The following is a 13519-nucleotide window of genomic DNA, read 5'->3' as shown; positions in this document are numbered from 1 at the left end:
GAAAGTGGTATCTGGCTAGCAGGCAGAACACTAAACCAGAGGAAAATGTAAATAAGGGACTAATACCCTCCCAGCAGCCAGCAACAGGTGAAGACTAATTGCTGGGATCTGCTGGCTGCTGGGAGACACCTGCTGGTAGACACCGGAACTACAACCTTGTGATTCAGGAACTACAGTGCCACCAGCACGTGATCCAGTTCCTGACAACTGGTCTAAATCAAATTCCTGATCTTGTGCAATGTTTTAACTGTTTCCCTTTCTGTTCGTTTCATAACAGGCTTTCTGAATTACATTTTTTATATAAGATTAGAAAAAGTCACAACATAAGAGCTAGTTTAAACCATTGAGTGTGACTTTAACAACGTTAAGGAGGGAGATTACTGATGTCACACACATAATAATTTTCCAGTTAAAAACGGCAGAAAAAATAATATGGCAGATTGTCTTGGCATACAGTAGATAGATAGAGGCCACACCTATCCTCACTGATCAATAGGAACATGTCCAGCAGTGATTAGTAATAGAGGGAGAAAACTCACTTATATTTATTTATAGTTGAAAAGCCTGCAGGATACCAACTGAAGCCCACTCACTGCTTTAATCCTATTGGCTGAATATTCCACCAAATCTTATCTCTCCTCCCTGTGACATCGCTGGAGTTCTTACATCTCCTGATTCCCCCCATATATCTTTATACAACCTCCCACTACCCATATCCCAGCATGGAGGGGCTCAGTGAAGGTGGTGGTGAAGGTGTGAAGGTGTCGGATCTGGTCACACAAATCATAAAATGAGATCCGCCCGGCCTCATAATCCAGATCTATCCTGACTCTGTTACTGGAGATATTGGTGGGCAAAGGGATCTGTTTATTGTTAGGTACCACCTCATACTGATGTCCAGACCTGACCAAACCCCATGACTTGTTGTTATTTCCAATCCCTGACTTCCCCCCTCTCCTGTCTATACTGGGGTAACACATCCCGACTACCCATCCGTCTGATCCCCCGACATCCACTTCCCAGTAATGTCTCCCTGAGGAGAAACTCTGACTGCTTATAACCTGATAATAATCCTGAAATCTCTCTGGTGTTTTTTGCCGATTCTGGTTTCTATCTGACCAGGTTACAGTTTTTCTGTCATCTGATATATGGAGAGTATTATGTGCTGTGTTTACATCTAGTAATATGTTTGCAGCTCCCTGTATATTGAAGTATACATTTACCTCTGTTATTATATCAGATAAACCTGTGTGTAAGACCCCCGCCACATCCAGACCCCCTCCTCCATGGAGGAGTTTCTCATGTCTCTCTCTGTCCTCATTATCTCCATCCTCAGTATCACACAAGTCACCTCTGTCTGATTCCTGTAAGACAGTCAGTGGATCCGTCATGTTACACAGCTCCTCAATGTGACGCAACTTCCTGGACAGCGCTTCCTTCTTTATTTCCAGATGCCGGATGGAGATGGAGATCCGCTCTGCCCTCCCGGAGATTTCCCTCAGGACTCTCCTCTCCAGATCTTCCAGACGTCTCCTGAGATCTCTAAACAGGACATTGACTCTCTCGGTGTCACCAGCTGCTTCTTCTTCTACTTTCCTCCTGTGTTCCTGCAGACTCTGGACTCTTTCCTCCGTCTCCTCTCTCTTTGTCAGAAGTTTCTGCAGAACATTCCTCAGTGTCTCCTTCTTCTTTTTAGAAGCCTCAATCAGTGACTCCATCTCATGTCCTTTATGTCCTCCAATCATAGAACAAGACACACAGATACAGGTATCATCCTCGGTGCAGTAATACTCCAGGATCTTCTTATGGACGGAGCATTTCCTGCTCTCCATGGACAAGTTGGGGTCACATAAGATGTGTTCTGGAGACTTTTTGTGGACGCTCAGGTGTTTATCACACAGAGAAACCTCACAGAGTAGACAGGATCTAACAGCAGGTATAAGAGAGTCCACACAGTAAGTACAGATGACCCCGGACTCCTCATGATCTGGCCGAGCAGACAGGAAATTCTCCACTATGTTACTTAGTTTCATGTTCCTCTGCAGTGCAGGACGATCCGGAAACTTCTCTCTGCATTCTGGGCAGGAATATCGTCCAAACCCCCCCTGTATATCAATCACACGACCAATACAGACCTGGCAGAAGTTATGTCCACATCTCAGCATTACAGGATCTGTATAAATGTTCAGACAGACGGAACATTCCAGCTCAGCTCTCAGATTAGAAGACGCCATCGCTGACCGAGTAAAAAAAAAGGCAGTGAAGCTCTCTGACACCAGGGAAGAAAGGAGTTGGGTTGGTCACATCCTCCTAGACAAGGTGAGGCTGGGCTATGTCTATAATATTTGATCAGAGTACAGAGGAGGGAGGCTTTTCTTGCAGTAATAAAGATAATCATATCTCCCAACATTAGAAAAGAGATAAAAATTAGTATTGAGAAGAAATGCCGCACACTAAGTGCACGGAGGTGAAAGGTGGACATGGCTACATCACACTCAATAGGGGTGTAGTCTGAGTCTCCTCACACTATACACGGAAAACATATACTGCAAACCTGGTACCCACAAAATATAGAGGGCAATCCTGTGCTACATGATAATATGTGCTCCTTATACTACAAATGTGAACAATACTCCCAATTCTGATGGCTGCGAATAAATAATTGTATTCCCACAGATTACTGCAAATCTATAAATAAAACTTTGCTTCGCCTACTCTAAAGCCTCGTACTCACGCTCAGTTTACTTGGCAAGAACCAGCAAGAAAACTGCTGGCAGAGCTTTCTTGCCGAGTATACCGAGCGTGTGTATGAGGCTTTCAGGTTTCTCGTCTGGAAATCTGGCCAGAATCTCGACGAGAAAAATAGAGATCCTGCTCTCTATTTTTCTCGTCGAGATTCTTGTCAGCCTGTTTCCCGACGAGAAACCCGAGAGTGTGTATACTTACCTGTCGCTGTGGAAACCCGTGCATGCTCGAAATTGGGTGCAGCAAGATGCTCGTCGTACACGATGACGTCACCGGGTTCTTGCCTTTCAAGAGAACCGCGGTTCTGTACACTCAGGCGGCAAGAGATTCTTGTCAAGAATCTCGTCAGGAAAAACAAAGTTTTTTTTCCTGACGAGATTCTGGCCCGTGTGTACTGGGCTTTAGGGTGCCACCCTTTTTCCAATTGTATTCATTAGACATGTGCAATTCATTTTGGTCCGAATACAAATTCGGACACATTTTTGGTTATTCAGAGATTCGGATGTAGGAAAAAGAATCCGGGATGTATCCGAATCTCTGAATAAAATAGTAACAAATTTTGTTGAAATCTGTTTGTTTATTCGTTTTCTACCGAATTACAACTTTTTAGAACAATTAGAATTCAGATTGGACGAAAAACGATCGACCAATTTGAATTCTGTGTGAAGAAATAGCTGGTTGTTAAGCAGCGGGCCGGGAAGCGTCCTTAACAACTATGAGTCATCATCTGTCAGCGAGCTTTCCCAATGGCAGATGAATATAAAGATAAAGGCCCGGATTCACGTAGGGCGGCTTTACGTTGTGCGGGCGTAGTGTATCGTATTTATGCTACGCCGCCGCAAGTTAGAGAGGCAAGTGCTGTATTCACAAAGCACTTGCCTCCTAAGTTACGACGGCGTAGCGTAAATGTGCCGGCGTAAGCGCGCGTAATTTAAATTGTGAAGAGGTGGCGTGTTTTATGCTAATGAATCGTGACCCGACATGATTGACGTTTTGAACGAACGGCGCATGCGCCGTCCGTGGACATAATCCCAGTGCGCATGCATCGGATAAAATGCCTAAGATACGTCAAACACCGCCTACGACGTGAACGCAACTTACGCACAGCCCTATTCGCATACAACTTACGTAAACAACGTAAAAAGATACGCCTGTTCCGACGTCCATACCTTGCATGGGCTGCGCCACCTAGAGACCAGCTTTATCTTTACGCCGGCGTATGTCTTACGTAAACGGCGTAACTAATTGCGACGGGCGTACGTACGTACGTACGTACGTACGTACGTTCGTGAATCGGCGTATCTTGCTCATTTACATATTCGACGCGGAAAACAACAGAAGCGCCACCTAGCGGCCAGCGTAAATATGCACCCTAAGATACGACGGCGTAGGAGACTTACGCCGCTTGTATCTTAGCCTAATTTAAGCGTATCTGGTTTCCAGAATACGCTTAGGCCCCGTACACACGGTCTGTTGAGAATGGACCGAAGTTCATTTTCATCGGACCAAACCGACCGTGTGTATATGCTATCGGTCTGTTTTCCTTTGGTCCAAAATTTTAAAACATGCTTCAAAACCGAACCGATGGACCGCTGCCCCATCGGACCAAACCGATGGTTAGTACAGAAAAGCATCGGTTCAAAACCCGCGCATGCTCAGAATCAAGTCGACGCATGCTTGGAAGCATTGAACTTCGTTTTATTCAGCACGTCGTGTGTTTGACGTCACCGCGTTCTGACCCGATCGGATTTTGGACTGACGGTCTGTACACATATCAGCCACTTCAGAGGTGAACCGATGAAAACGGTCCGTCGGACCATTCTCATCGGTTTTGTCCGACCGTGTGTACGGGGCCTAAAAGATACGACGGCGCAGATTCTGACTTACGACGGCGTATCTACTGATACGCCGACGTAAATCTTTGTGAATCTGGCCCAAAGAATATAATAGAAAAATGGCGTAGGCCTCCCCCCCCCCCAGTCCATATCAGGCCCTTTGGGTCTAATATGGATTTTATGGGGAACCCAAGCTAAGATTTAAATGTAGCAAGGTCCCAGGCCTTCTTCAGTCTAATGAGGATCTCCAGGGCCAGAGATAGCTGACATCCTTCTGTATAGAGTGGGTTGTGTGACATAGTGGGTGCAAGGTGGAAGTTATTGGGCACCAGGCACTTCTTGAATGCAAAAGAGATGTTTATTCCTCTTACACTTTTATGGGGGGAAGAGGGTTACGGCCAGGATACCCTTGAGTAGTTGCAAGTTCAATTAGCAGATTTAGGCCCCCTAGACCTCTCATGGTGATGACCTTAAATGTTTGTGTCCTCTACCTCGTATTTAAAATATATTAAACTATATTTAAACTATAGCCTCCAGGCGATGTGGCTTATGGTATACCCTTGCCTTCTTCCCCCCACTTCACTGTCCTCAATCGGGAGACCCATCAGGTGTGAGCCGGGTGGTCTGTGGAGTTTGTCCACCTTGGAGCCGGGGGGTGGGCGCCCCACCAACACGGACCTGCACTGGGAGTCCTGGGAGATCACATGGAACTACGTTTTTAATACAAGTCTCTGGTTTAGCGATTTAACGTGGTAAAGAGGGTAAATATGCAGATTATGAGTAATATGATACGTATAGCATAATTTTCTTGTTTGTCTTCCTGTAATATAAATATAGATTATTCTTTAGAAATTGTTCATTAATGATAGGAGACACCAGAAATATGCTTGATCCTAATATTTTTTATTTTTGATGTTCTATAGAATAATAAGATCCCCCTGAGGAAGACCTAGATAGGTCGAAATGCATTGGGGTTTTCCTTCTGTACATCAAACTGTGTTGAAGTTTATTCTTGCAACATTGAATACCACATGTGCATCTGTTCCAACATCTCTGCATGTATTTCGCTTTGTTCTGTAATCACCGGAGCTCATCAATTTATGAATTTATATTTTTTATATTTCTATATGTGCCATTTGCTATTTTTCCACAAATAAAATCAATATTTTTTATCTAAAATGTATCTACTTTTTGCAGCTAACAAAATCCCATTGGAAAATGTTCTTCCATTGTCTAAGCTGGAGGGCCATTAAGACTCATGAGAAAAAAGGGGGCACAAAGAAAGGGGGGGGGAACCTCAGGCTAAAACGGGCAGGAAATGAATGGAAAAAAAATAGGGAAGCCATAGTACAAGGGCCAATTACAGAAAGAGGTTATTCGAGAAACGGCTTGAAGGAATTCATTTTTCCTCACTCCCTCTCCCCCTCCCCTGCCTCCCCCCTCCTTCCCCTGGCTCCAGGCATGTCACCTTCCTTTCCCTTCCCTCCTTTTCCCCCCTCCCCCTTTCTCCCCCCTTCCCTTCCATCCACATCCGGGATTTTTTTTTGGACCATCATGTCCTGTGAGACCATCGGGTAACCAGCTATCTTCGTCTGTGGTATACTCCATTCCTCTGCCGTTTGGTCACTCTTGCTACAGCCATTGGAGACACAAAGCTGCCCCAAGGGTGGCGTCATCCGAATGGAACTTCCCCTTTATAGTGCCGTTGTACGCGTTGTACGTCACCGCGCTTTGCTAGAGCATTTTTAAAAAACGATGGTGTGTGGGCAACGTCGTTTTAATGATGAAGTTGGAAAAACTTTGTTTTTTCTACATGCCGAAAAACGTTGTTTTAATATAATTTTTTTTTTCAAAATTTTCTTTTTCATTTGTTTATAGCGCAAAAAAAAAAATCCAGAGGTGATCAAATACCACCAAAAGAAAGCTCTATTTGTGGGGGAAAAATGATATAAACTTTATTTGGGTACAGCGGTGTATGACCTCGCAATTGTCAGTAACGCAGTGCAGAATAGCAAAACATGGCCTGGTCATGAAGTGAGATTGGGAAATTTACATTTCTTTTTTCTTTTTTTTCTGCTTTTCATACAGCTTGGACTTTGTTTTGTTTTTTTTTTTATTAGGATCCTGATATGACACCCTGAACATTTATCTTCTCTCTTATATGGTGGATTGTAAAAGAGGCTTAAAGTCCGCCTATCCCAAGCTATTTATTGGTCAATATCCAATAGAAACTCCCTCATTGAGATACCACCCCTCTGTCCAAGTATACCACGTCCACAGCCACCCCTCTGTCCAAGTATACCACGTCCACCGCCACTCCTCTGTCCAAGTATACCACGTCCATAGCCACCCCTCTGTCCAAGTATACCACATCCACTGCCATCCCTCGGTCCAAGTATACCACATTCACAGCCCCCCCTCTGTCCAAGTATACCATGTCCACAGCCACCCCTCTGTCCAAGTATACCACATCCACATCCTCCCCTCTGTCCAAGTACCCTCTGTTCAAGTATACCACGTCCACCATCACCCCTCTGTCCAAGTATACCACATCCACAGCCCCCCCCTCTGTCCAAGTATACCACAGCCACCCCTCTGTCCAAGTATACCACGTCCACAGCCACCCTCTGTCCAAGTATTCCATGTCCACAGCCACCCCTCTGTCCAAGTATACCACATCCACAGCCCCCCTCTGTCCAAGTATACCACATCCACAGCCACCCCTCTGTCCAAGTATACCACGTCCACAGCCACCCCTCTGTCCAAGTATACCACGTCCACCGCCACCCCTCTGTCCAAGTATACCACATCCACAGCCACCCCTCTGTCCAAGTATACCACGTCCACATCCTCCCCTCTGTCCAAGTATACCACGTCCACCGCCACCCCTCTGTCCAAGTATACCACATCCACAACTGCCCCTCTGTCCAAGTATACCACAGCCACCCCTCTGTCCAAGTATACCATGTCCACAGCCCCCCTCTGTCCAAGTATTCCATGTCCACAGCCACCCCTCTGTCCAAGTATACCACGTCCACAGCCCCCCTCTGTCCAAGTATACCACGTCCACAGCCACCCCTCTGTCCAAGTATACCACGTCCACAGCCCCCCCCTCTGTCCAAGTATACCACAGCCACCCCTCTGTCCAAGTATACCACAGCCACCCCTCTGTCCAAGTATACCACGTCCACAGCCCCCCTCTGTCCAAGTATATCACGTCCACAGTCACCCCTCTGTCCAAGTATACCACAGCCACCCCTCTGTCCAAGTATACCACGTCCACAGCCCCCCTCTGTCCAAGTATACCACGTCCACAGCCACCCCTCTGTCCAAGTATACCGCAGCCACCCCTCTGTCCAAGTATACCACATCCACAGCCACCCCTCTGTCCAAGTATACCACGTCCACAGCCACTCCTCTGTCCAAGTCTACCACGTCCACAGCCACCCCTCTGTCCAAGTATACCACGTCCACAGCCACTCCTCTGTCCAAGTATACCACGTCCACAGCCACCCCCCGTCCAAGTTAACCACAACAACAGCCACCTCTCAGTCCAAGTATACCACGTCCACAGCCACCCCTCTGTCCAAGTATACCACGTCCACATCCACCCCTCTGTCCAGGGTTTTACTTACCTCTACTATCTGTCCAAGTATACCACATCCACAGCCCCCCCTCTGTCCAAGTATACCACAGCCACCCCTCTGTCCAAGTATACCACGTCCGCAGCCCCCCTCTGTCCAAGTATTCCATGTCCACAGCCACCCCTCTGTCCAAGTATACCACGTCCACAGCCCCCCTCTGTCCAAGTATACCACGTCCACAGCCACCCCTCTGTCCAAGTATACCACGTCCACAGCCCCCCTCTGTCCAATTATACCACAGCCACCCCTCTGTCCAAGTATACCACGTCCACAGCCACCCCTCTGTCCAAGTGTACCACGTCCACAGCCCCCCTCTGTCCAAGTATACCACATCCACAGCCACTCCTCTGTCCAAGTATACCACAGCCACCCCTCTGTCCAAGTATACCACGTCCACAGCCCCCCTCTGTCCAAGTATACCACGTCCACAGCCACTCCTCTGTCCAAGTATACCACAGCCACCCCTCTGTCCAAGTATACCACATCCACAGCCACCCCTCTGTCCAAGTATACCACATCCACAGCCACCCCTCTGTCCAAGTATACCACGTCCACAGCCACTCCTCTGTCCAAGTCTACCACGTCCACAGCCACCCCTCTGTCCAAGTATATCACGTCCACAGCCACTCCTCTGTCCAAGTATACCACGTCCACAGCCACCCCCTGTCCAAGTAAACCACATCAACAGCCACCTCTCAGTCCAAGTATACCACGTCCACAGCCACCCCTCTGTCCAAGTCAACCACATCCACAGCCACCCCTCTGTCCAAGTATACCATGTCCATAGCCACCCCTCTGTCCAAGTGTACTACGTCCACAGCCACTCCTCTGTCCAAGTATACCACGTCCACAGCCACCCCCCTGTCCAAGTCTACCACGTCCACAGCCACCCCTCTGTCCAAGTATACCACATCTACAGCCACCCCTCTGTCCAAGTATACCACATCCACAGCCACCCCTCTGTCCAAGTATACCATGTCCACAGCCACTCCTCTGTCCAAGTCTACCACGTCCACAGCCACCCCTCTGTCCAAGTATACCACGTCCACAGCCACCCCTCTGTCCAAGTATACCACGTCCACAGCCACTCCTCTGTCCAAGTATACCACGTCCACAGCCACCCCCCTGTCCAAGTATACCACATCAACAGCCATCTCTCAGTCCAAGTATACCACGTCCACAGCCACCCCTCTGTCCAAGAATACCATGTCCACGGCCACCCCTCTGTCCAGGGTTTTACTTACTTCTTCATAAAAAAAGAAATCAGATTTGTCTGACAACTCCTGTCTTTCATGAATCCATGCTGTCCGTTGCTTAGAATATTTTTTCCAGCAAGAACTCATCTATGTGGTCTTTTATTAATCTCTCCAGCATCTTCCTGACTATAGAAGTTACACTAACAGGTCTATAGTTACTTAGTAAAGACGTTAATCCCTTTTTAACCACTTGCAAACTGATCTTTCCAATGCCTGTAGACTTTACCTTACACATTAACCATGTGTGGGAAACTGTGTCAAACGCTTTTGCAAAATCCATGGTGTGTGCGAATTTCTGCCAGTCACAGGCTGTGTCTTAGGCCCGGTACACACGAGCAAACATGTACGATGAAACCGGTCCGTCGGACCGGTTTCACCGTACATGCCTGCCAGAGGGCTTCTGTACGATGGTTGTACTAACCATCGTACAGAAGTCCGCGCGTAAACAATACGCGGGGCGTGTCCGCGTAGACGCCGCGACGATGACGCGGCGACGTGGGCGGGCCTGCCATTTAAAGGCTTCCACGCATGCGTCGAAGTCATTCGACGCATGCGAGGGACGGCGGGCGCTCGGACATGTACGGTAGGTCTGTACTGACGACCGTACATGTCCGAGCGGGCAGGATTCCAGCGGACGGTTTTAAAACACGTCCAGGAATATTTGTCTGCTGGGAAAAGGCCCGGCGGGCAAATGTTTGCTGGAATTCAGTCCGCTCGCGCCTACACACGACCGAACATGTATGCTGAAACTGGCCCGCGGTCTGAGTATGAACAGCATGTAATACACCATTTATTGATTGTTTTTTTATGATTTGGGTTTAGTGATGCTTTGATACCATATTTTTTAGATTTTCTACCCACTGACCCCCCCCCCCCATTTATCAACACAGCCATGTCATCTGCTGGTGTTGGTCCACTGTGATTTATCAAGTTCGAAGTCAGCTCAGCCCTCTACAAGGAAATTCTAGAGCTCTTCATGCTTCTCTCTGCTGACCAGATTTATGGAGATGCTGATTTCATTTTCCAGCAGGACTTGGCACCTCCCACACTGCCAAACGAACCAATACCTGGTCACATGATCATGGTATCACTGTGTTTGATTGGCCAGCAAACTCACCTGACCTAAACCCCAAAGAGAATCTATGGGGTATTGTCAAGAGGAAGATGAGAGACACCAAACCCAACAATGCAGATGAGCTGAAGCAACCTGGACTTCCATAACACCTCAGCAGTGCCACAGGCTGATCACCTCCATGCCACCCTGCATTGATGCCGTAATTCATGCAAAAGTAGCCCCGACCACGTATTGAGTGCACACTGTACATGGACAGACTTTTCACTAAGCCTACATTTCTGTATTAACCACTTAAGGACCGCCTAACGCCGATATACGTCGGCAGAATGGCACGACTGGGCACAGGCACGTACAGGTAAGTCGCCTTTAAGAGCCCAGCTGTGGGTCGCGCGCTCGCGACCCGGTCCACAGCTCCGTGACTGCAGGAACCGATTGCCGCCGGTGTCCCGCGATCGGTCACAGGAGCTGAAGAACGGGGAGAGGTGAGTGTAAACACAGCTTCCCTGTTCTCTGTGGCAGTGTCACTGATCGTCTGTTCCCTGATATAGGGAACGACGATCAGTGACACCACACATCCAGCCACGCCCCCCTACAGTAAGGGCACACTCAACCCCTTAGCGCCCCCTAGTGGTTAACCCCTTCACTGCCATTGTAATTTTCACAGTAATCAATGCATTTTTATAGCACTTTTCGCTGTGAAAATGACAATGGTCCCAAAAATGTGTCAAAAGTGTCCGATCTGTCCGCCATAATGTCGCCGTCACAAAAAAAAAACGCTGCTCGACGCCATTACTAGTAAAACCAATCGATAAACGCTTATTGCGATTTTTTTTCTTACCAAAAATAATGTAGAAGAATACGTATCGGCCTAAACTGAGGAAACATTTTTTTTTTATATATTTTTGGGGGATATTTATTATAGCAAAAAGTAAAAAATATTGATTTTTTTTCAAAATTGACGCTCTATTTTTGTTTATAGTGCAAAACATAAAAACCACAGAGGTGATCAAATACCACCAAAATAAAGCTCTATTTGTGGGGGAAAAAAGGACGTCAATTTTGTTTGGGAGCCACGTTACACGACCGCGCAATTGTCAGTTAATGTAAGGAATGAAAAACTTGGACTAAAAAGTATATCTAAAGTGTATAATATATATTACGTGAAACATCGTACATATAAAAAAATAAATATATATACAGTACATATATATTATCTGATCAATTCTAGATATATTAAAATGTAAGGTTTCAGAACTAGAAACATATTTATGCACCGGCTAATGATAATGATAATAAAAATGCTGATAATAACAAATTCACAAAAACCAGCATGAAATTACATTAAGAGCTCTAAGTTGTCATAATAAACTATAGGGGCCAGATTCACAAAGGTTAGCGGATCTTTAGATCCGTGTAACCTATGTGTTTTAACAGCCGCCATCGCAAGTTTGTGAGGAAAGTGTCAAATTCACAAAACACTTACCTCCAAACTTGCGACGGCGGATCCTAACTCCCCCAGCGGAATTCAAATTCCGCGGCTAGGGGAGTGTCATATTTAAATCAGGCGCGCTCCCGCGCCGATTTAAATACGCATGCGTCGTCCGGGGAATTTCCCGGCGTGCATTGCTCCCACTGACGTCAATAGGACGTCAGTGGTTGCGACGTGAGCGGGACTTGCGACGCGCGTGTTCGTGAATCGGCGTACGCAAACGACGTAGGAAATTTCAAAATCGACGCGGGAACGACGGCCATACTTAACAATACTTACCCCTGCTTTTAGCAGGGGTAAGTATACGACGGGTACCGCGCTACGGAAACGACGTAAGAACACAGCGTCGGGTCCGCGTACGTTCGTGAATTTCGCGTATCTCGCTGATTTACATATTATTCTGTGTAAATCAGCGGGAACGCCCCCGGCGCCATTTTTAAATAAAAAAAAAGATCCGACAGTGTAACACAGTGTGACACTGTCGGATCTCAGCCCTATCTATGCGTATCTGATTCTATGAATCAGGTGCATAGATAGGACCAGTAAAAATCCGAGATACGATGGTGTATCTGAGATACTCCATCGTATCTCTTTTGTGAATCTGGCCCTGTGTCTTGAGTTCCTTGTTGAGACCATTGGGGGATAGCGCATTGAGCTTAGAGATCCAAAAGGTTTCCCTCTTGCATAACAGGGAATATCTTTCATTATCTGTTAGGGTAATATCCAAAATACGCTTAGTTAAAGGGGTTGTAAAGGTACAATTTTTTTTCCTTAATAGCTTCCTTTACCTTAGTGCAGTCCTCCTTCACTTACCTCATCCTTCCGTTTTGCTTTTAAATGTCCTTATTTCTTCTGAGAAATCCTCACTTCCTGTTCTTCTGTCTGTAACTCCACACAGTAATGCGAGGCTTTCTCCCTGGTGTGGAGTGTCGTGCTCACCCCCTCCCTACAGTAGAGTCAGGACGCCAGCCTAACACACAGCTCCTTTCTCAATCTGAAACGTAGAGAGCATCCTGACTCTCCTGTAGTCCAAGGGAGGGGGCAAGCACGACACTCTACACCAGGGTGAAAGCCTCACATTACTGTGTGGAGTTACAGAAAGAACAGGAAGTGAGCATTTCTCAGAAGAAATAAGGACATTTAAAAGCAAAATGGAAGGATGAGGTAAGTGGAGGAGGACTGCACTAAGGTAAAGGAAGTTATTTAGGGAAAAAAAATTGTACCTTTACAACCCCTTTAATGGCAAGGACCTCTAGACATCTGTGGTCTTTATTGTGACATGAAAGACAGTGTTGAGGCACGCTGTGCTTATCACATCCACATTTAATAATCCTCCATTGTTCTCTCACCCATTTACGCTGTGTACGTATAGTGCCACCTACGTGTAGAAGGTTGCACGGACTATGTAAAACGTAAACCATGTATTCGGAAAGAGCACATATTTGATAGCATAGGTCTTTTCATCCTTGTTGGAA

Source organism: Rana temporaria, chromosome 3 (genome assembly GCF_905171775.1).
Source record: "Rana temporaria chromosome 3, aRanTem1.1, whole genome shotgun sequence".
Classification (NCBI taxonomy): Eukaryota; Metazoa; Chordata; class Amphibia; order Anura; family Ranidae; genus Rana; species Rana temporaria.
This window is presented reverse-complemented; position numbering follows the sequence as displayed.